This window comes from Lolium rigidum, chromosome 7 (genome assembly GCF_022539505.1).
Source record: "Lolium rigidum isolate FL_2022 chromosome 7, APGP_CSIRO_Lrig_0.1, whole genome shotgun sequence".
Taxonomy (NCBI): Eukaryota; Viridiplantae; Streptophyta; class Magnoliopsida; order Poales; family Poaceae; genus Lolium; species Lolium rigidum.
The window spans coordinates 230,021,684-230,041,025 of NC_061514.1; the positions used below are offsets into that span (position 1 = coordinate 230,021,684).

Genomic DNA, 19,342 nt, shown 5'->3' on the forward strand with positions numbered 1-19,342 from the left:
GTTGATTACATTACGCACCATACTTAATGCAATTGTACATTGCTTTGCAACTTAATGCTTGGAGGGGTTCGGATGATAACTCGAAGGTGGACTTTTTAGGCATAGATGCGGTTGGATGGCGGTCTATGTACTTTGTCGTAATGCCCAATTAAATCTCACTATACTTATCATGACATGTATGTGCATTGTTATGCCCTCTCTATTTGTCAATTGCCGTTGTAATTTGTTCACCCAACATGCTTTTATCTTATGGGAGAGACACCTCTAGTGAGTTGTGGACCCCGGTCCATTCTTTTAATCTTGAAATACAAATCTGCTTTGCAATACTTGTTTTTACTGTTTTCTCTGCAAACAATCATCTTCCACACAATACGGTTAATCCTTTGTTACGAGCAAGCCGGTGAGATTGACAACCTCACCTTGTTTCGTTGGGGCAAAAGTACTTTGGTTGTGTTGTGCGGGTTCCACGTTGGCGCGGAATCCACGGTGTTGCGCCGCACTACATCCCGCCGCCATCAACCTTCAACGTGCTCAAGGCCGCCGTGCGAAACCCCCGATGCGAAAACCACGATACGGAAAACCCAGCGAGACGCCGCCGCCGATCCCATCTCGGGGATTCGGAGATCTCCTCGGCGCCCGTGGGAGGGGGATTCATCCCGGGGCTACACGCCATGGTCGCTCCCGAGGGTGATGAGTGAGTAGTTCACCCCTGACTATGGGTCCATAGCAGAGCTGGATGGCTGTCTTCTCCTCATTGTGCTTCATTGTTGGATCTTGTGAGCTGCCTAACATGATCAAGATCATCTATCCGTAATACTCATGTTGTGTTTGTCGGGATCCGATGGATAGAGAATACCATGTCATGTTAATTATCAAGTTATTACATATGTGTTGTTTATGATCTTGCATGCTCTCCGTTACTAGTAGAGGCTCTGGCCAAGTTTTTGCTTTTAACTCCAAGAGGGAGTATTTATGCTCGATAGTGGGTTCATGCCTCGCATTGACACCGGGACGAAGGATGTAAAGTTCTAAGGTTGTGTTGTGCTTCGTTGCCACTAGGGATAAAACATTGGCGCTATGTCCGAGGATGTAGTTTTTGATTACATTACGCACCATACTTAATGCAATTGTCTGTTGTTAGCAACTTAATACTCGGAGGGGTTCGGATGATAACCTGAAGGTGGACTTTTTAGGCATAGATGCAGTTGGATGGCGGTCTATGTATTTTGTCGTAATGCCCAATTAAATCTCACTATACTTATCATGTCATGTATGTGCATTGTTATGCCCTCTCTATTTGTCAATTGCCCGACTGTAATTTGTTCACCCAACATGCTTTTATCTTATGGGAGAGACACCTCTAGTGAACTGTGGACCCCGGTCCATTCTTTTAATACTGAAATATAAATCTGCTGCAATACTTGTTTTTACTGTTTTCTCTGCAAACAATCATCTTCCACACAATACGGTTAATCCTTTGTTACAGCAAGCCGGTGAGATTGACAACCTCACTGTTTCGTTGGGGCAAAGTACATTGGTTGTGTTGTGCAGGTTCCACGTTGGCGCCGGAATCTCTGGTGTTGCGCCGCACTACATCCCGCCGCCATCAACCTTCAACGTGCTTCTTGACTCCTACTGGTTCGATTAAACCTTGGTTTCTTTCTGAGGGAAACTTGCCGCTGTGCGCATCACACCTTCCTCTTGGGGTTCCCAACGGACGTGTCAACTACACGCATCAAGCAAATTTCTGGCGCCGTTGCCGGGGAGATCAAGACACGCTGCAAGGGGAGTCTCCACTTCCCAATCTCTTTACTTTGTTTTTGTCTTGCTTTATTTTATTTACTACTTTGTTTGCTGCATTATATCAAAACACAAAAAAATTAGTTGCTAGTTTTACTTTATTTACTGTCTTGCACTCTATATTAAAAACACAAAAAAATTAGTTACTTGCATTTACTTTACTTGATTCATCATGTTTCCTTTTAATTTTACCACAAAAGACATACCGGTAGGACGCGGGTCTATCATTGGGAGAAACAATATAGAAGAATTTTTCAATCATGTTGGTACCATTGAGGATTTTGAAGATAGACACTTGGTAGACCTTGCTCCCACTTATGAAATTGCTGCTGCGCATTTAGTTCGCCTGTTGGAAACTAAATTTGTTAATCTCAATCCTATAATCCAACACATGTTTCTTACACTTGGTGATTTGGAAGAGGGGGGAAAGAAAGATTTTGTATTAGAAACCCTTCTTAGAGAATTTGGTGGTCTAGCAAGAGAGGCTAGAAAGGTATTTTCTAAATTTAATATGCTCGGTTCTCATACTAATTTTGTTGGTCTCCTTGAAAAAATGGACATGGAAAGAATAAGGTACACTAATAATATTAATGATGGTGGGGAGATCAAAGCACCAATACCATGTAAACTCCTAGCTATGAATGATGCACTAGAACATAACTATGCTTGGCTTGTTTCTGAAAATTTGTTCGATGAGAGTAGCAAGCCCAAGACTAATGAGAAGGGAGACGCTGAAACTTATGTATCCAATATACTATGCATGGTTGAGAAAACTCCAAACCCCGCCGTAGGTGCACCACCCTTCGATAACACTTGAGATACACTTTCCGCGCCTAGCTGAAAGGCGTTAAAGAAAAGCGCTTATGGGAGACAACCCATGTTTTTACTACAGTACTTTTATTTTATATTTGTGTCTTGGAAGTTGTTTACTACTGTAGCAACCTCTCCTTATCTTAGTTTTATGTTTTGTTGTGCCAAGTAAAGTCTTTGATAGAAAAGTAAGTACTAGATTTGGATTACTCGCGCAGTTCCAGATTTCTTTGCTGTCACGAATCTGGGTCTATCTCCCTGTAGGTAGCTCAGAAAATTAAGCCAATTTACGAGCATGATCCTCAGATATGTACGCAACTTTCATTCAATTTGAGCATTTTCGTTTGAGCAAGTCTGGTGGCCTAATAAAATCCATCTTTACGGACTGTTCTGTTTTGACAGATTCTGTCTTTTATTTCGCATTGCCTCTTTTGCTATGTTGGATGAATTTCTTTGATCCATTAATGTCCAAGTAGCTTTATGCAATGTCCAGAAGTGTTAAGAATGATTGTGTCACCTCTGAACATGTGAATTTTTATTATGCACTAACCCTCTAATGAGTTGTTTCGAGTTTGGTGTGGAGGAAGTTTTCAAGGATCAAGAGAGGAGTATGATGCAATATGATCAAGGAGAGTGAAAGCTCTAAGCTTGGGGATGCCCCGGTGGTTCACCCCCGCATATTCTAAGAAGACTCAAGCGTCTAAGCTTGGGGATGCCCAAGGCATCCCCTTCTTCATCGACAACATTATCGGGTTCCTCCCCGAAATTATATTTTTATTCCGTCACATCTTATGTACTTTACTTGGAGCGTCGGTTTGTTTTTGTTTTTTGTTTTGTTTGAATAAAATGGATCCTAGCATTCACTTTATGGGAGAGAGACACGCTCCGCTGTAGCATATGGACAAATATGTCCTTAGGCTCTACTCATAGTATTCATGGCGAAGTTTCTTCTTCGTTAAATTGTTATATGGTTGGAATTGGAAAATGCTACATGTAGTAACTTTAAAATGTCTTGGATAATTTGATACTTGGCAATTGTTGTGCTCATGTTTAAGCTCTTGCATCATATACTTTGCACCCATTAATGAAGAAATACTTAGAGCTTGCTAATTTGGTTTGCATATTTGGTTTCTCTAGAGTCTAGATAACATCTAGTATTGAGTTTTGAACAACAAGGAAGACGGTATGGAGTCTTATAATGTTTACCATATGTCTTTTATGTGAGTTTTGCTGTACCGTTCATCCTTGTGTTTGTTTCAAATAACCTTGCTAGCCTAAACCTTGTATCGAGAGGGAATACTTCTCATGCATCCAAAATACTTGAGCGAACCACTATGCCATTTGTGTCCACCATACCTACCTACTACATGGTATTTATCCGCCATTCCAAAGTAAATTGCTTGAGTGCTACCTTTAAAATTCCATCATTCACCTTTGCAATATATAGCTCATGGGACAAATAGCTTAAAAACTATTGTGGTATTGAATATGTACTTATGCACTTTATCTCTTATTAAGTTGCTTGTTGTGCGATAACCATGTTTTCTCGGGGACGCCATCAACTATTCTTTGTTGAATATCATGTGAGTTGCTATGCATGTCCGTCTTGTCTGAAGCAAGAGAGATCTACCACCTTCATGGTTGGAGCATGCATATTGTTAGAGAAGAACTTTGGGCCGCTAACTAAAGCCATGATTCATGGTGGAAGTTTTAGTTTGGACATATATCCTCAATCTCATATGAGAATAATAATTGTTGCCACATGCTTATGCATTAAAGAGGAGTCCATTATCTGTTGTCCATGTTGTCCCTGTATGGATGTCTAAGTTGAGAATAATCAAAAGCGAGAAATCCAAAATGCGAGCTTTCTCCTTAGACCTTTGTACAAGCGGCATGGAGGTACCCCATTGTGACACTTGGTCAAAACATGTGCATTGCAAAGATCCGGTAGTCCAAGTTAATTAGGACAAGGTGCGGGCACTATTAGTATACTATGCATGAGACTTGCAACTTGTAAGATATAATGTACATAACTCATATGCTTTATTACTACCGTTGACAAAATTGTTTCGTGTTTTCAAAATAAAAGCTCTAGCACAAATATAGCAATCGATGCTTTCCTCTTTGAAGGACCATTCTTTTACTTTTATGTTGAGTCAGTTCACCTATCTCTCTCCACCTCAAGAAGCAAACACTTGTGTGAACTGTGCATTGATTCCTACATACTTGCATATTGTACTTGTTATATTACTCTATGTTGACAATTATCCATGAGATATACATGTTACAAGTTGAAAGCAACCGCTGAAACTTAATCTTCCTTTGTGTTGCTTCAATACCTTTACTTTGATTTATTGCTTTATGAGTTAACTCTTATGCAAGGCTTATTGATGCTTGTCTTGAAGTACTATTCATGAAAAGTCTTTGCTTTATGATTCACTTGTTTACTCATGTCATTACCATTGTTTTGATCGCTGCATTCACTACATATGTTTACAAATAGTATGATCAAAGTTATGATGGCATATCACTTCGTAAATTATCTTTGTTATCGTTTTACCTACTCGGGACGAGCGTAACTAAGCTTGGGGATGCTTGATACGTCTCCGACGTATCGATAATTTCTTATGTTCTATGCCATATTATTGATGATACCTACATGTTTTATGCACACTTTATGTCATATTCGTGCATTTTCCGGAACTAACCTATTAACAAGATGCCGAAGTGCCGGTTCCGTTTTCTGCCGTTTTTGGTTTCGTAAATCCTAGTAACGAAATATTCTCGAATTGGACGAAACGAAGACCCGAGGGCCTATTTTTCCACGGAGCTTCCGGAAGACCGAAGAACATACGAAGTGGGGCCATGAGGTGGCGACACCACAAGGCGGCGCGGCCAAGGAGGGCCCGCGCCGCCCTATGGTGTGGGCCCCTCGTCAGCCCCCGACTCGCCCTTCCGCCTACTTAAAGCCTCCGTCGCGAAACCCCCGATGCGAAAAACCACGATACGGAAAACCTTACCGAGACGCCGCCGCCGATCCCGTCTCGGGGATTCCGGAGATCTCCTCCGGCACCCCGCCGGAGAGGGGATTCATCTCCCGGAGGACTCTACACCGCCATGGTCGCCTCCGGAGTGATGAGTGAGTAGTTCACCCCTGGACTATGGGTCCATAGCGAGTAGCTAGATGGTTGTCTTCTCCTCATTGTGCTTCATTGTTGGATCTTGTGAGCTGCCTAACATGATCAAGATCATCTATCTGTAATTCTATATGTTGTGTTTGTCGGGATCCGATGGATAGAGAATACCATGTCATGTTAATTATCAAGTTATTACATATGTGTTGTTTATGATCTTGCATGCTCTCCGTTACTAGTAGAGGCTCGGCCAAGTTTTTGCTTTTAACTCCAAGAGGGAGTATTTATGCTCGATAGTGGGTTCATGCCCGCATTGACACCGGGACAAGTGACGTAAAGTTCTAAGGTTGTGTTGTGCTCGTTGCCACTAGGGATAAAACATTGGCGCTATGTCCGAGGATGTAGTTGTTGATTACATTACGCACCATACTTAATGCAATTGTCTCGTTGTTAGCAACTTAATACCGGAGGGGGTTCGGATGATAACCTCGAAGGTGGACTTTTTAGGCATAGATGCGGTTGGATGGCGGTCTATGTACTTTGTCGTAATGCCCAATTAAATCTCACTATACTTATCATGTCATGTATGTGCATTGTTATGCCCTCTATATTTGTCAATTGCCCGATCGTAATTTGTTCACCCAACATGCTTTTATCTTATGGGAGAGACACCTCTAGTGAACTGTGGACCCCGGTCCATTCTTTTAATACCGAAATACAAATCTGCTGCAATACTTGTTTTTACCTGTTTTCTCTGCAAACAATCATCTTCCACACAATACGGTTAATCCTTTGTTACGGCAAGCCGGTGAGATTGACAACCTCACTCGTTTCGTTGGGGCAAAGTACTTTGGTTGTGTTGTGCAGGTTCCACGTTGGCGCCGGAATCTTCCGGTGTTGCGCCGCACTACATCCCGCCGCCATCAACCTTCAACGTGCTTCTTGACTCCTACTGGTTCGATTAAACCTTGGTTTCTTACTGAGGGAAACTTGCCGCTGTGCGCATCACACCTTCCTCTTGGGGTTCCCAACGGACGTGTCAACTACACGCATCATCGGGGTCCATCCTTAATTGGTATAAGAGGACCGGCGAGGACCCAGGGTCGGGGCATGCAACAAAGGATGGGTGTTCGAGGTAGCGGAGGAACATGATTGGCTAGACCTTATACCGGGCCTCACACCAAAGGAAGTGTGGACGAGAACTAGACTCGGTTGGCACCAAGGTTAAGATCTCTTATGGGTAAAGCAACACACCTCTGCAGAGTGTAATGAATCGTGACCTGTCACTCCCTGTTCCGGGTTTGGAACTGCGAACGCTGCCGGAAAGGAACTCCATGAAGTTCTAGTAAACCGATGAAGGCTGACGGACATAGTTCTTCTGAATAAAAGCAACCTTTTGAAGAAATGGCTATGAAAACCTGCATTAGTATTAGACTTTCTGGTCTAATGTCGTAGCTAGTGCATTAAACACCTCTTTCCTATAATGAACTTGTTGAGTACGCTCGTACTCATCCCACTCTTAAATCCCCTGCTTAGATATGGAGGCATCGAAGGAGGATCTACAGTGCAACTCGAAGGTCGAGGAGTCAACAACTACTTCAAGAGACATGACCCTGTCAAAGGAGTCAGATACCACATCCAACAAGGAGAAAACCTAGTTTAGCCATAGAAGGGAACTAGCTTCCTAAACCTAGCTCCTACTTAGCTAGAATCTATTCTTAGCCTCTATAGCTAGTTAAATACTCTACAAATAGAGTTCGAGATAAGACTAGACTACGAGTCGTTCTTCTGGAATTTATTTGCAGTTTTACCTCATTGTAAAGTAGGAGGCTGTGATGATCTTTTGTAAAGAGTCAGTGTTGTAATTCTATAGACATGCCTTGGACCCGCATGTGTTTCTGTTGTACCACTCTGGGTGATATAATACTAGTGGAACGGTGTTTCATTGGTGTTATATCAGACTTGCATACTACACCATGCAGTGGTATGCCGGGTCACCACAGCAGCCGTGGCGACCGGTTGCAGTGCGGTCCCGTCGGAGAGAGCCAAGGGGGGCGGGACGGGCTCCAGGCTCCAGCGAGGGAGGAAGAGGATCGGGCATGGTGACGGGCCGCTAATAGAGATGGTATTCGATTTCGCTGCTAATATGCCTACTGAATCGGTTTTTCTGCTTCTGTCATACCAGCTACTTCGCTCATACTGAAGTAGAAGAGCTGCTGCTACTGAAATTTTTAGAGAAACAAAGAGAAACCATCTTCTATTGTTTATTTATTAAATTTTAGAGAAAAAGAGAGAAGTTATTGCTGCTGTTTATGACACTGCATTTTGCTGTTGTTTTTACTAAAATTTGCCTGAATTGATTTTACTGATATTTGACCTGCTGTTTATTTCTCATATAAGTGGGCAACTCTTGGTTCGGATGGTGAGTAGGTTAAACAGGACTGCAAAACATACAACTTTTATTTGAGATCCCTAATTTATGTGTTCATGATTTTATTTTCACCTAGGAATCCTTACCAACCATATATTTTAACAATTCTGCCAAGGTTTCAAATTAAAGGTTTAGCAATCAAATATAAAATAAACGTTCGTTGAAATAGAAAACATTAAAGATTCAGATAGACTACAGTTGTAATGTTGGATTGCTGTTTCCAATATGAAGATAGCAAATATAAAATTATTTATTTAGGTGTCCCTTCACTCTAAGCTGGTATAATCTATCTTTAGAGTGTATCATTTAATTTTTCTTCCTTTTTCAATCTGCTTTTAGTGCTAACAATTGCTATGGTGACCTGCAATCTCGTTCGGTGTGTGTTCACTATTGTTTGACAACTGATTTTTCTTACTAAATTATTGCATGTGAAGACCGTGGTTCCCCGAGGTAGAGCGGTGCAAGGCGCGGCGCACCAGGGACTCGAGCTGCCACGACCTAGGGTGAAAGCCATTGGGACCTTGATCCAGGGTGACGAGTGGTGCAATACCTTTGGTGCCCTAAGCCAAGACGAAGCGTTGTGCATGCCGATGGGTCCTCGAGCTAGGCAACATGAGGTGTAGGCCGACGGGTCTTCGGGTAAGATGACACACGGTGGAATTCGAGGAAGGGGAGGGCAGGGGGGCACAACATCGTCAGTGAGCAGGAAAGGGGCGTCGTCGGTTAGCAGGAAAGGGACGGAGCTCAGGAATATCTCGTGACACGCATGTCTAAAAAAGTGTACGGAGAATCCGTAGCAACGCACGGGTATTTTTCCTAGTAATATTAAGTTGAGGAGGAAGATACATATAGGAAGGGGTGGCATGGGACATTTCCTTTGTGAAAACTGATTAAACTACACATTTTATTTAGAAAATAAAAGCGTATTTATCATGGTAACGAGCTAATTTGCTGTGCCTAATTCATTTGTTTGAAAAAGTGTAGAAAACTTAAAATCTCAAACAAATTTGCATTTGAAATAAGTGTACATGTACAGTTGTTTTTACTTAATTTTTTATTTCACAAAAAGAAAACGTGTTTGGACTCTAGGCTATCGCTGCCCCTGCACTCTCGCAAATCCCCAATCTCGCGCCGGTCAAATCTCCGAGCTCGAGCCGTCACTTCCTCTCTCCTTCGTCGTCCTCATCAATCAGGTCAGGTAGAAGAACGATTCCAGAAGCCTCCTTCCCCGCGAAGCAAACCAACTGCCCAGATCCAAACCAAACCCCCGCCCAAAATCCGCCCCCGCGAAACCCTAGCTTCACTCCATGCCCTCCCGCCACCCTCGCCGCGGCTGACCACCACGATGAGGTCGCTCCGCCGGGTGCTCCTTCCGCTCGTCCTCCTGTCGGGCCTCGCTTTCCGCGGGGTCCGCTTCGACGACGCGGCCGCCGCGCCGGCCCCCCTCCTCCTCCCGTTCCCCCTACCGCCGCAGCAGCCCCTCGCGCTCCCCGCTGGCGGAGGGCCACAGGATGAGTCCGACTCCACGGAGATCGTCGCGGTGCCGCCGCCACTGCCGCCCAGGGAGCTCCTCGTCAGGCCGACGCGCCGCCAGTCCGTGCCGGCGAACGTGGTGACAGAGGAGACGGAGCCAGCCGTCAGGTGAGCTCGCAATACGTTCATTGCCACGTGCATTGCGTTCCCTCTCCTGCTCCCTGTTATTTTTTTTTTAGTTTTTGTTTCGGGGGAAACTGTTCTCTGGTTCTGAAGCCGTAGAGACGGAGAAATGGATCGTGCTAGGTGTTACAAGCTTAGTTGGATGCCGTTTTTTGTTCACCTGCTAGCATCTTTTCATCTCTTCTTGTCATCTTCTGCCTAGGTTACGACGTACAATTGATGGTTTGGTGTGTCACACAGGGTTACCCTGTGTTTAGGCAAACTCTTGGTAATACTACTAGTTCACGGATGGCGCTTTACTGGATTTTAGGGCCTTCTGGAGCGTGGGAAGCAGCTTTTGCTCTTCTGTTTCCAAAGTGGGAGGTCTATGCAATAGTATGCTGTTGGGTTTGTTACTTTGTTTGCCGGATTTAGCTACTCTATGTGTAGTTTGATATATCAATTAGGCCGTGAAATAGCTGGCATTCTCCCTCTCTCAAATAAAAAATAGCTGGCATTCGATTTTATGGCAATTTACATTTCTGTCCATTGTTTCAATTGTATAGCAACTTACAGATCTGTACTTGTGGTTCAGTTTTGTAGCAACTTATAGACCTGTCCTGTGATTGACTGTAGTTCTTTTATTTTTCGCAAACAGATCCGAGCTACAATTTTATGACAATGGCACAATTCAACTTGTGGACCGTCTATCACAAGCTCCCCTGTGGCACTTCTCCACTGGACCCCCTATTTCTAAGCACATTACTACAACAAACTCTGATTTGAGCTATCTCATATATCCTATGGATGAGTCTGATCTTGTGGAAGTTCATAATGGCACCGGCGTGGTATGCTTTGCACAAGCACACTACTTCTCCAATTATTATTATTTTTTTCAAAAAATCAATGTTTATCATCGTGGCTTATTCATGTAGAAACTTCCCTGGGAAATGGAAGAGTTCATTGCTAGGACTCCATACATACGGGATTCTGTGGTTACTATTGGATCAAAAACTTCTACTATTTTTGCTGTTGATGCTGATAGTGGTGACATCATTTACAAGCATAGCCTGCCGCCCGCCTTGAATGAATCGGGAGAATCCCCGGTTGAAGAAGCACCATCCAAGTTAGATGCCGGTAGAAGTCCTAATATCATTGTGGTTGTCAGAACTGATTATTCTCTAAGTGCATCAGATCTTGGTGTACACTTATTTAACTGGACAAGAACTTCTTTCTCTGCAAACTACTATGTGAAACACAGCCACTCAGATGTGCTTGAACAATCATCCTGTCTGCGAGGAAATATTCCATGCATTAGGACCAATGGTGTACCGCTCAAACTTACTTTACCTGATTCGAGTACAGCCAATGCACTTGTCTTGCTAGATGTCAACAAAGTTACCACTAGGGATGATGCTGATGCTTTGAAACTACTTGGTACTTTGGTGAACTCACGACAAGCTGGCAGTAAGTCTGGTGTAGTCCTGGACGGCACTCAGAATCGAACTGTTGGTGGTGCTCTTGGCCATCTTGTCTCTGCACATCCTCAAACCAACAGGTCCACTTATAATGCTTATGGATTTTTATTCCCTGTGCTTTCCTTATTGGTGCTCCTTGCTTGGCTGGTGAGGTGGGCCTATTCAAGCAAGTCTTGCAGGCAATTCATGAGTCTACTTATGAAGCCATTTGTTCGTGAAAAGAAATCGACTGACCTTAGAGGGAAGTCGAGGGAGCTTCTAAGAGGAGAAAAACACGGAAGAAAGATGGAACGTCCAACAGCACCGAGATCGGTTCAGCATCTGACAAAGAGAGTAGTGGAACTGGTGGGTCAAATGAGACGCCATATGCATTCCCTTATGGCCTTGATGGATGTCAGATTGGTAAACTTCGTGTTCACAAAAAAGAAATTGGTAAAGGGAGCAATGGCACAGTGGTCTTTGAGGGTTCGTATGATGGCCGTGAAGTTGCAGTGAAAAGGCTGCTACTATCACACACAGATATAGCACAAAAAGAGATTGAGAATCTTATTGCATCTGATCGTGATCCTAATATTGTCAGGCTGTATGGCTGCGATCAGGATGACAACTTTGTTTATATCTCCCTTGAGAGGTGCCGCTGCAGCTTGGCTGATTTAATCCAACAGCATACAGATCCAGCACTTTCAGATGTTGAGAGAATAGATGTAGAACTGTGGACGCAGGATGGACTTCCTTCCGTACAACTCCTAAAGCTAATGAGGTACTGAACTCGTGTCCTATTATATTCTCTGCTAGAAATGTTGATCGTATGATGAATTTCAACACCTTCTCCTTCGAGTTCTAAAAATCAACCTGGTTGCCGGTAACGTGCTTGCTCAGAATATTCCCAAGCAAGAGAACATATACGGTGCACCCACAGTTGTAATGCACCAGTGTCTGAAATACATCGTATAATAAGTTCTTAAAAAACCTGAAAATAATCCAGTTCCAAATTTAACACATCCTCAGAAACAAAAATAACAAATTCAACATTGATTATGTTAATGGAGCAACTTCATGGACCAATTTGAAATAACTACTATTATGTTTTTACTTTTCATTTCCTGAGCTGTGGATTGAATTTGAAGCTGAAATTTTGTAAACAACAAATATATGTTGTAACTGTGTGCTCCATTATGTTCAGATTTTTTGACCACTTTTAGGATGCGTTTTTTGTGACAATTTGGTGCACGGTTGCATCACACGAGTGGGTGCGCTGGATACATTCTTCCTGAGCAACAAAGTTACAACAATGTTCATCAATAAAGTAAACTGTTAACTTAACTGAATGGAGATGTTAAAGCAACATTGGTTAAGATACGTAATACACTGTGCTAAGAGTCAGTAATAACTAGCTTTTATAGGTGCCTTGGATTTGACTCGAGTTACTTCATCTTCAGTCCAGGGCTTGAGTACTTAAATATGTAGCGTGCTACATCGGTTCTGTATGGAGACGGCATTGCACTAGCAACTGTGCACATTTGTTGTCGTGGCGCAACACCATTCAGTACTTGATATTTATTTTGAAATTTATTAATTGATTAACGCGGTACTTACATACATCATATAATGCCTTCTATATCACCACTGTCTGCCATCCACCTTGTCACTATGCCTCCATTGATATTACCTGTAATTTGTACCTGCCTAATCTTCCTGCTTTGTCAGCCAGTCCATCCTCTACCGTATAGGTTGACTCACTCGTATCTTATGTTTTTTCTTATGCAGGGATGTTGTTGCTGGTCTTGTGCATTTGCATAGTTTAGGAATCATACATCGCGATTTGAAGCCTCAGAATGTTTTAATAAGTAAGGAAGGACCTTTCAGTGCGAAGCTTTCAGATATGGGTATCAGTAAGCGCTTGCAAGAGGATATGGCTTCACTTAGCCATCATGGCACTGGTAAGTAAGATCAAACTTGCTTGCTTAGATGGCATACTGTGCATGCTATTTCTATGGTGTTAATGGCATAGCACCTTACATGCATTTTTTTCTATAGTATCACTCGCCTTTTAACTAGTATTACTTCACAATATATTGCAGGATTTGGAAGCTCTGGTTGGCAAGCACCGGAACAGCTTCGTCATGAAAGTCAGACTCGTGCAATGGATTTATTTAGTTTGGGCTGCCTTATTTTCTATTGTATCACTAAAGGCAAGCATCCGTTTGGTGAGTACTATGAACGGGACATGAACATTATAAAGGGCAACTTTGATCTCTTCGTGGTGGATCACATACCAGAAGCAGTGCATCTTATTTCTCAGCTGTTACAACCAAAACCGGAAGACAGGTAAAGAACTGTGGTCATGTACATTCTTGCTGTAATAAACACATATGTATCTATTTTTTTACTGAAATTAACTTCAAAATGTCAACAGACCAACAGCCGTGTACGCAATAAATCATCCTCTCTTTTGGAGCCCTGAGTTGCGACTGTTGTTTCTAAGAGATAGCAGTGACAGAGTTGAGAAAACCACTGAAACTGACCTCCTTAATGCTCTGGAAAGCATAGGGCATGAAGCGTTTGGTGGAAAATGGCGAGAAAAGTTGGATGATGGCCTGGTTGCCGACATGGGTCGTTATAGGAAATATAATTTTGAGTCAACTCGTGACCTTCTCAGGTTGATTAGAAACAAGTCAGGACATTACAGAGAGCTTTCAGCTGATTTAAAGGTTAGTTATTCTGCACCTTTTGTCGCATTTGTTTTTTTTAAAGTTACGCATATGGCTAAATTGTTGGCCGGTCAAACTGGCATGGTGGGCTTCAACAATCCTTCTGTTGTGGTATACTATACACGCTCTAGAATACCGAAAACTGGTGGACAACAGATTTACAGTCTGTCGCTTTTGACCATGAGATATCCTTGAAGATTGTTTATATGCTTGACAAAGTCTGACATACCCTGTACTTTCACAAGTTGTCTAGTTTTAGTACAGAGGAAATCAAATTTTGCATCCATTACCCTAATCAGTTACATCTATGAGTTTATCTAGGTTCACTGGTAACCAAATTCGAGTGTAAGTGTTGCAATCTAAATCAACCAATCAATAATATCTGTAAGAAAGGAAAAGCACAAGAGCAAGAGAAGAACACTCCCAATATGAACTTGATACTGGTTGTCTATTTATTCCACACTTAGTTAAGCCAGTAAGTGAGCCTGCTCCAAACAGGCACACTGATTCCACTAGCGGCAGCCATATCTGGGCATTTCTCGGGCCGGGCCGGGCTTCGGGCCGGGCCTAGAAAAGCCCAACGTAGTTCTACAGGCCCAGGCCCGGCCCGGCCCGACGGACTTCACCATTTCTTAGGCCCGAGCCCGGCCCGACATAAAGCCCGACGGCCCGATGGCCCGGCCCGACGGCCCGACGAATTGTCAATAGCACATAGCTTCAGCTTTTATAACAACAACACACAGTATAGCTTCAGCTTTTATAACAGCAAAATGATAGGATATACACAGTAACAGCAGCAGTTTTCAACTGCAAAATAGCTGCAGATATAAAGCACTAACAGCCAGGTGCCCAGGTACCAGCAATTCTATCTAAAAAAAGGTACCAGCAATTCAGCATTTTCGGCAACATAACAGTATTCAGCAATTCAGCAGTACATCCGCATTATGTCTTCACTTAACAGTTCAGAGGCATGATAAACATTCATCAATGTTTGAGAGAAAGCAAAACAAAGACTCCATAATTATTACAGTCTAGACTCCAGAACATAGAAGATGGAATCAAAATGAAGATGAGAATAATAGTAGGCAGAGGTTGATCCAACTAGAGTCTTCACGGGTTCATGCCCATATATTCTTGACAGATGGCACCATCTCCTCTTTAATTCAACAGCAGCTCCCTCTTCATCCGTAGCTCTATGCAAGATATAGTAGGCAGAGGCTGAGAATTAGTATGAACATCAAGATATAATAAGCAAATGTCAACAAATAACAGGTAGGGAATTAGAGATGTACATTCTTCATCCGAAGAAGAATCCTCTTCTTCATCAAGATTAACCACATCTTCTGTGCTCTTAGAATCTACAAAATTATGGGTAAACAAATAAGCAAATAAGCAAGTAAATGTAAAGCATAGAAATAAGAACGTGAAACTAACATGGTTAAACTACATACCTTCTATTTTCTGCAGTTTGCACCGATACCAATCTTGCAAACACATTAACGCTTCAACTGTCTTTGGTTTAAGTGAGCTTCTGTTTGGGGTTATAACCTTCTTACTCAAGCTGAAAGCAGATTCTGAAGCAACACTTGACACAGGAACTGCAAGGATATCACGTGCCATTCTTGCTAGTTGGGGATACCTAGCTGCAGACTTGTTCCAATAATCCAAGATATCAACATTGTCGTTCAACTTCTTCACAGGTTCAGCCAAGTACAAATCCAATTCAGATTTCTCCTCATGTGAGCTGGTACTTTCGATGTACTGGTCGTAGTCAGCAAAGGCACCAAGTCCACAAGTACTAGAGGAACCAGCTGTTGCTAAGTTTTCATTAACAGATACGCCACTACCATACTCATTAAATAAAGAAGTCATTGTGCTTCTAACAGCAGTGATGCGTCGGAGGGCATCATTCTCATCATATAGCTTGGAGTAGGCATACCCTAAGAACTTGAACTTGATTCGTGGATCAAGAACAGCAGCACAAGACAGGAATGCACTATAATCTGACCAATATTTCATGAATTTCTCTCTCATAACTGAGAGCATTGGACCCATGTAACTATTTATTCCAGCACTAGCCTCAATGAGAGCGCTATGAACAAGAAAGACATTCATGAAGTATAAGTTCGCAGTTGGATACTTTGTACCTGAGAAAACTGTTGTCACCTTGAAGAAAACCGCCAAGAACTGATACATATGAGATACCTTGGCCCATTCTTCTTCATTTAGCCAGAAGTGCTCCTTGAATATGCTGTCTCTCTCAGAAAACCAATAAAACACTTCTCTGTAGTACAAACAACATCCAAGCATAGTGTAGGTTGAATTCCAGCGGATAGGCATGTCAGGTTTCAATCTTCTTGATTCTTCCAAATTGAAAATAGTACTAGCAGTGGTATAAAATTTATGCAACCTAGTGCCTGAAGCCTTTAGGTACATTATCCCATCTCTAAGTTTCCCAACAGCAGCATCAATCAACGTTAAACCAGCTTGAACCACCAAATTCAGTATGTGTGCACAACAACGGATTTGAAAGAATTTACCAGACAAAGGTAAAGCACCTTTTGACAAGTGAGTTCGCAAGCAAACAATCATCCTATCATTATAGGCTGCATTATCAAGAGTGATGCACATCACTTTCTTATCAACCCTCCATTCACGAAAAGCTAGGTGGACCTCATCGGCAATAGATGCTCCATCATATGGTGGATCAACTATCTACATATAAATACCAGTATACCACACGGTGTAGGTCTACAGGATATAAGCTAGATGCAAGTTCATCTACATATTCTACTCATCAACTAGCAGATGATACCTTTCAATCAGTGAGGATGAGGAACGAGGTCCGGCAGCTGGCGAGGAAGCAGCGGCCAACGGCGACGACGTGCGGCAGCGAGCGAAGAAGGATGTGCAGAAGTCGGCGTCGCTGCGCGGGACGGCGAGGAGGAGCTGCTGCAGCCGTCGTCGGGAGCTGCAGCGGCCGTCGTCGACGAAAGAGCTGCAGCGGCCGGCGTCGAGGAGGGAGCTGCAGCGGCCGGCGTCGAGGAACGAGGTGCAGCGCCCGGCGTCGAGGAGGGAGCTGCAGCGGCCGGCGTCGAGGAAGGACCTACGGCGAGCAGATCAGGGGCGTCGCCATCGCGGTTTTCGCTCTCTATTCGCGCTCGCACGGGACGGGAGGAGGAGTGCGGCGCATGGAGGAGCCGATGGGGGATTGGGGGCTCGTTTCTGCGTGCGGTTAGGGCATGGACAGGAAGTCCTACCTGGGCTGGGCCTCTACTGGATGGTAGTTTGGCAAATTGGCAGATGGTGGAATAGATGGTCGGGCCGGGCCGGGCCAAATTCGGGCTTAAAATGGTACCCAGGCCCGGCCCGAGTTACCATTCGGGCTGAATTTTTAGGCCCAGGCCCGGCCCAGTGGTCATGCCAGGAGCTGCCCAGCCCGGGAATTTCGGGCCGGGCCGGGCCGTTCGGGCCGGGCTGCCCATGGCCAGATATGGCGGCAGCACTTCCCCACTCCACCACAATATGGGTGGTGGTTTACATTGTTCGGAGGAATCACAAAGAATCAAGGCAGAACATGCTTATACTGGATAAGTTTAACAGGCAATTGTTGCCCTCCCAAACCGTGGACCCCTTTTCGCACCCTTGGGATCCAAACAGTCTCAGATAATGGCTTCCTCTGAAAAACCTTCATTCAAGAGTGCGTTGTAAATATGGTTGGTGGTCAGACCACGATGGGATCAGGTAGAGAGATAAATCTTTGGTTGCTACATGATGGTGTTATTACATGTGGCGCAGCCACCTCCTTGTGACTCCGGGTGGCAGCCTGGGCTATGCCGGCGATGCTCCATTGAAATTTTAAGCGTGTGAAAATTCAGTTGATAGTTTTCATGGGTATATCCGAGATATGTTTGTTGACGTGGTCGCTGTTACAGCTTCCCAGGCTCTACCAACAGGCTGGCTCAGCCACTGCTAATAACAAAGTTAACAAACTGTTCTTCCATCAAACTCCAAAGACCAAGAAACTCTGTGAAAAAACCCGCAGCTTTATTGCCACCTTCACTTAAGCCACATCTACCAAAATTGTTGTCTATTGAGATGATTTGACTCCCATCACTTAACCTCTACTTTTTTTGTTTGTTTACACTGGTCTTCCATTTCTTCAGAATATAGAACTGTCAATGTTCTATAGCAGTCTTCACATAAATAATGCTTGATTACAATTTCTGTTCCCGGGTGGGCCTCAGCTTTGTGTTGCCTGCACAGATCCCCATCAGAAGCTAACTTTTCATCAAATTTCAGGAGTTACTTGGGTCACTGCCCGAGGGATTTGATCGCTACTTCTCCAGCCGATTTCCAAAGTTGCTGATTGAAGTGTACAAGGTTATGTATGTGCATTGCAAGGATGAGGAAGCTTTCAGGAAATATTTCATTGGAAGCTCGGTATAACCATAGGAGATGCCATCTCTCTAGTGTATGCACTGACAACCTTCACCTACCAACATGTGTGTATATGTGATATATGTATCATACTACCATGGAAAGAAATCATAGGATATGTCAAATATGTACATTGTATTCCACAGAATTGTATTGTTACAGTGTAACTAATAAACTAATGGACTATGCATAAAAAAATGGACCATCCATACAAAATAAATCAATGAATTTTCATGTACTAATAGAGCAATGAAGAGAAGAGCCATTTTGACATCCTATTTGGGGTGTTTGAATTACGTCGCATGCTTATCTTGGTCACTTATGGAAGGAAGAAATGGTATTCCCAAGTTGAAAAGCAATCATTAAGCTGATATGCATATGCTGCTTGGTGGCCTCTGCTCCGTGAGGTGATGCTGTGCTTCCAAGGTTGAATTAGTGATGCAATTGGTTTTGAGGAATTTAATTTTCGATGTTTGAGGAAAAGAAAGATGATGTGTTTAAATTGAGAAACTTGTAAAATTATATGTTCAGTATTTTTTGTGTTATATAATTAGATTAAACATTAGTGGTCAGAGGTAAATCTTGATGACTGCAATGTCCAAAATTGTGATATGGAGGGAGTAAAAGTGAAGCAACTATCTCCATATGGTTTTTGTTTGATAGTTCAAGCTGCCTCTCTGTAAGAGGAATTCTTGATTTATCTTTAAGGCCCACTTGGATTGAGTGTAAACTTTGTGTATGTGCCAAATCCGCGTAGTAACTGCTCATTCGCGGTTTTGGCCGAAAAAAGAGCCTGCAAATCCTAGTGAACTGAAAAATATTTTTGCAGGTGTCGGCATACTCGGCCTCGCAACCCAGAGATATGCAGATTCTTAGGTCAAAGCTAACACGATCCCCATCCTG

General features: G+C 43.2%; 1 pseudogene; it reads left to right on the top strand.

Moving 5' to 3' along the window:
- The first annotated feature begins 9,520 nt into the window (after positions 1-9,520).
- Positions 9,521-18,659, top strand: LOC124673346 (annotated as a pseudogene).
- Positions 18,660-19,342: the final 683 nt, after the last annotated feature.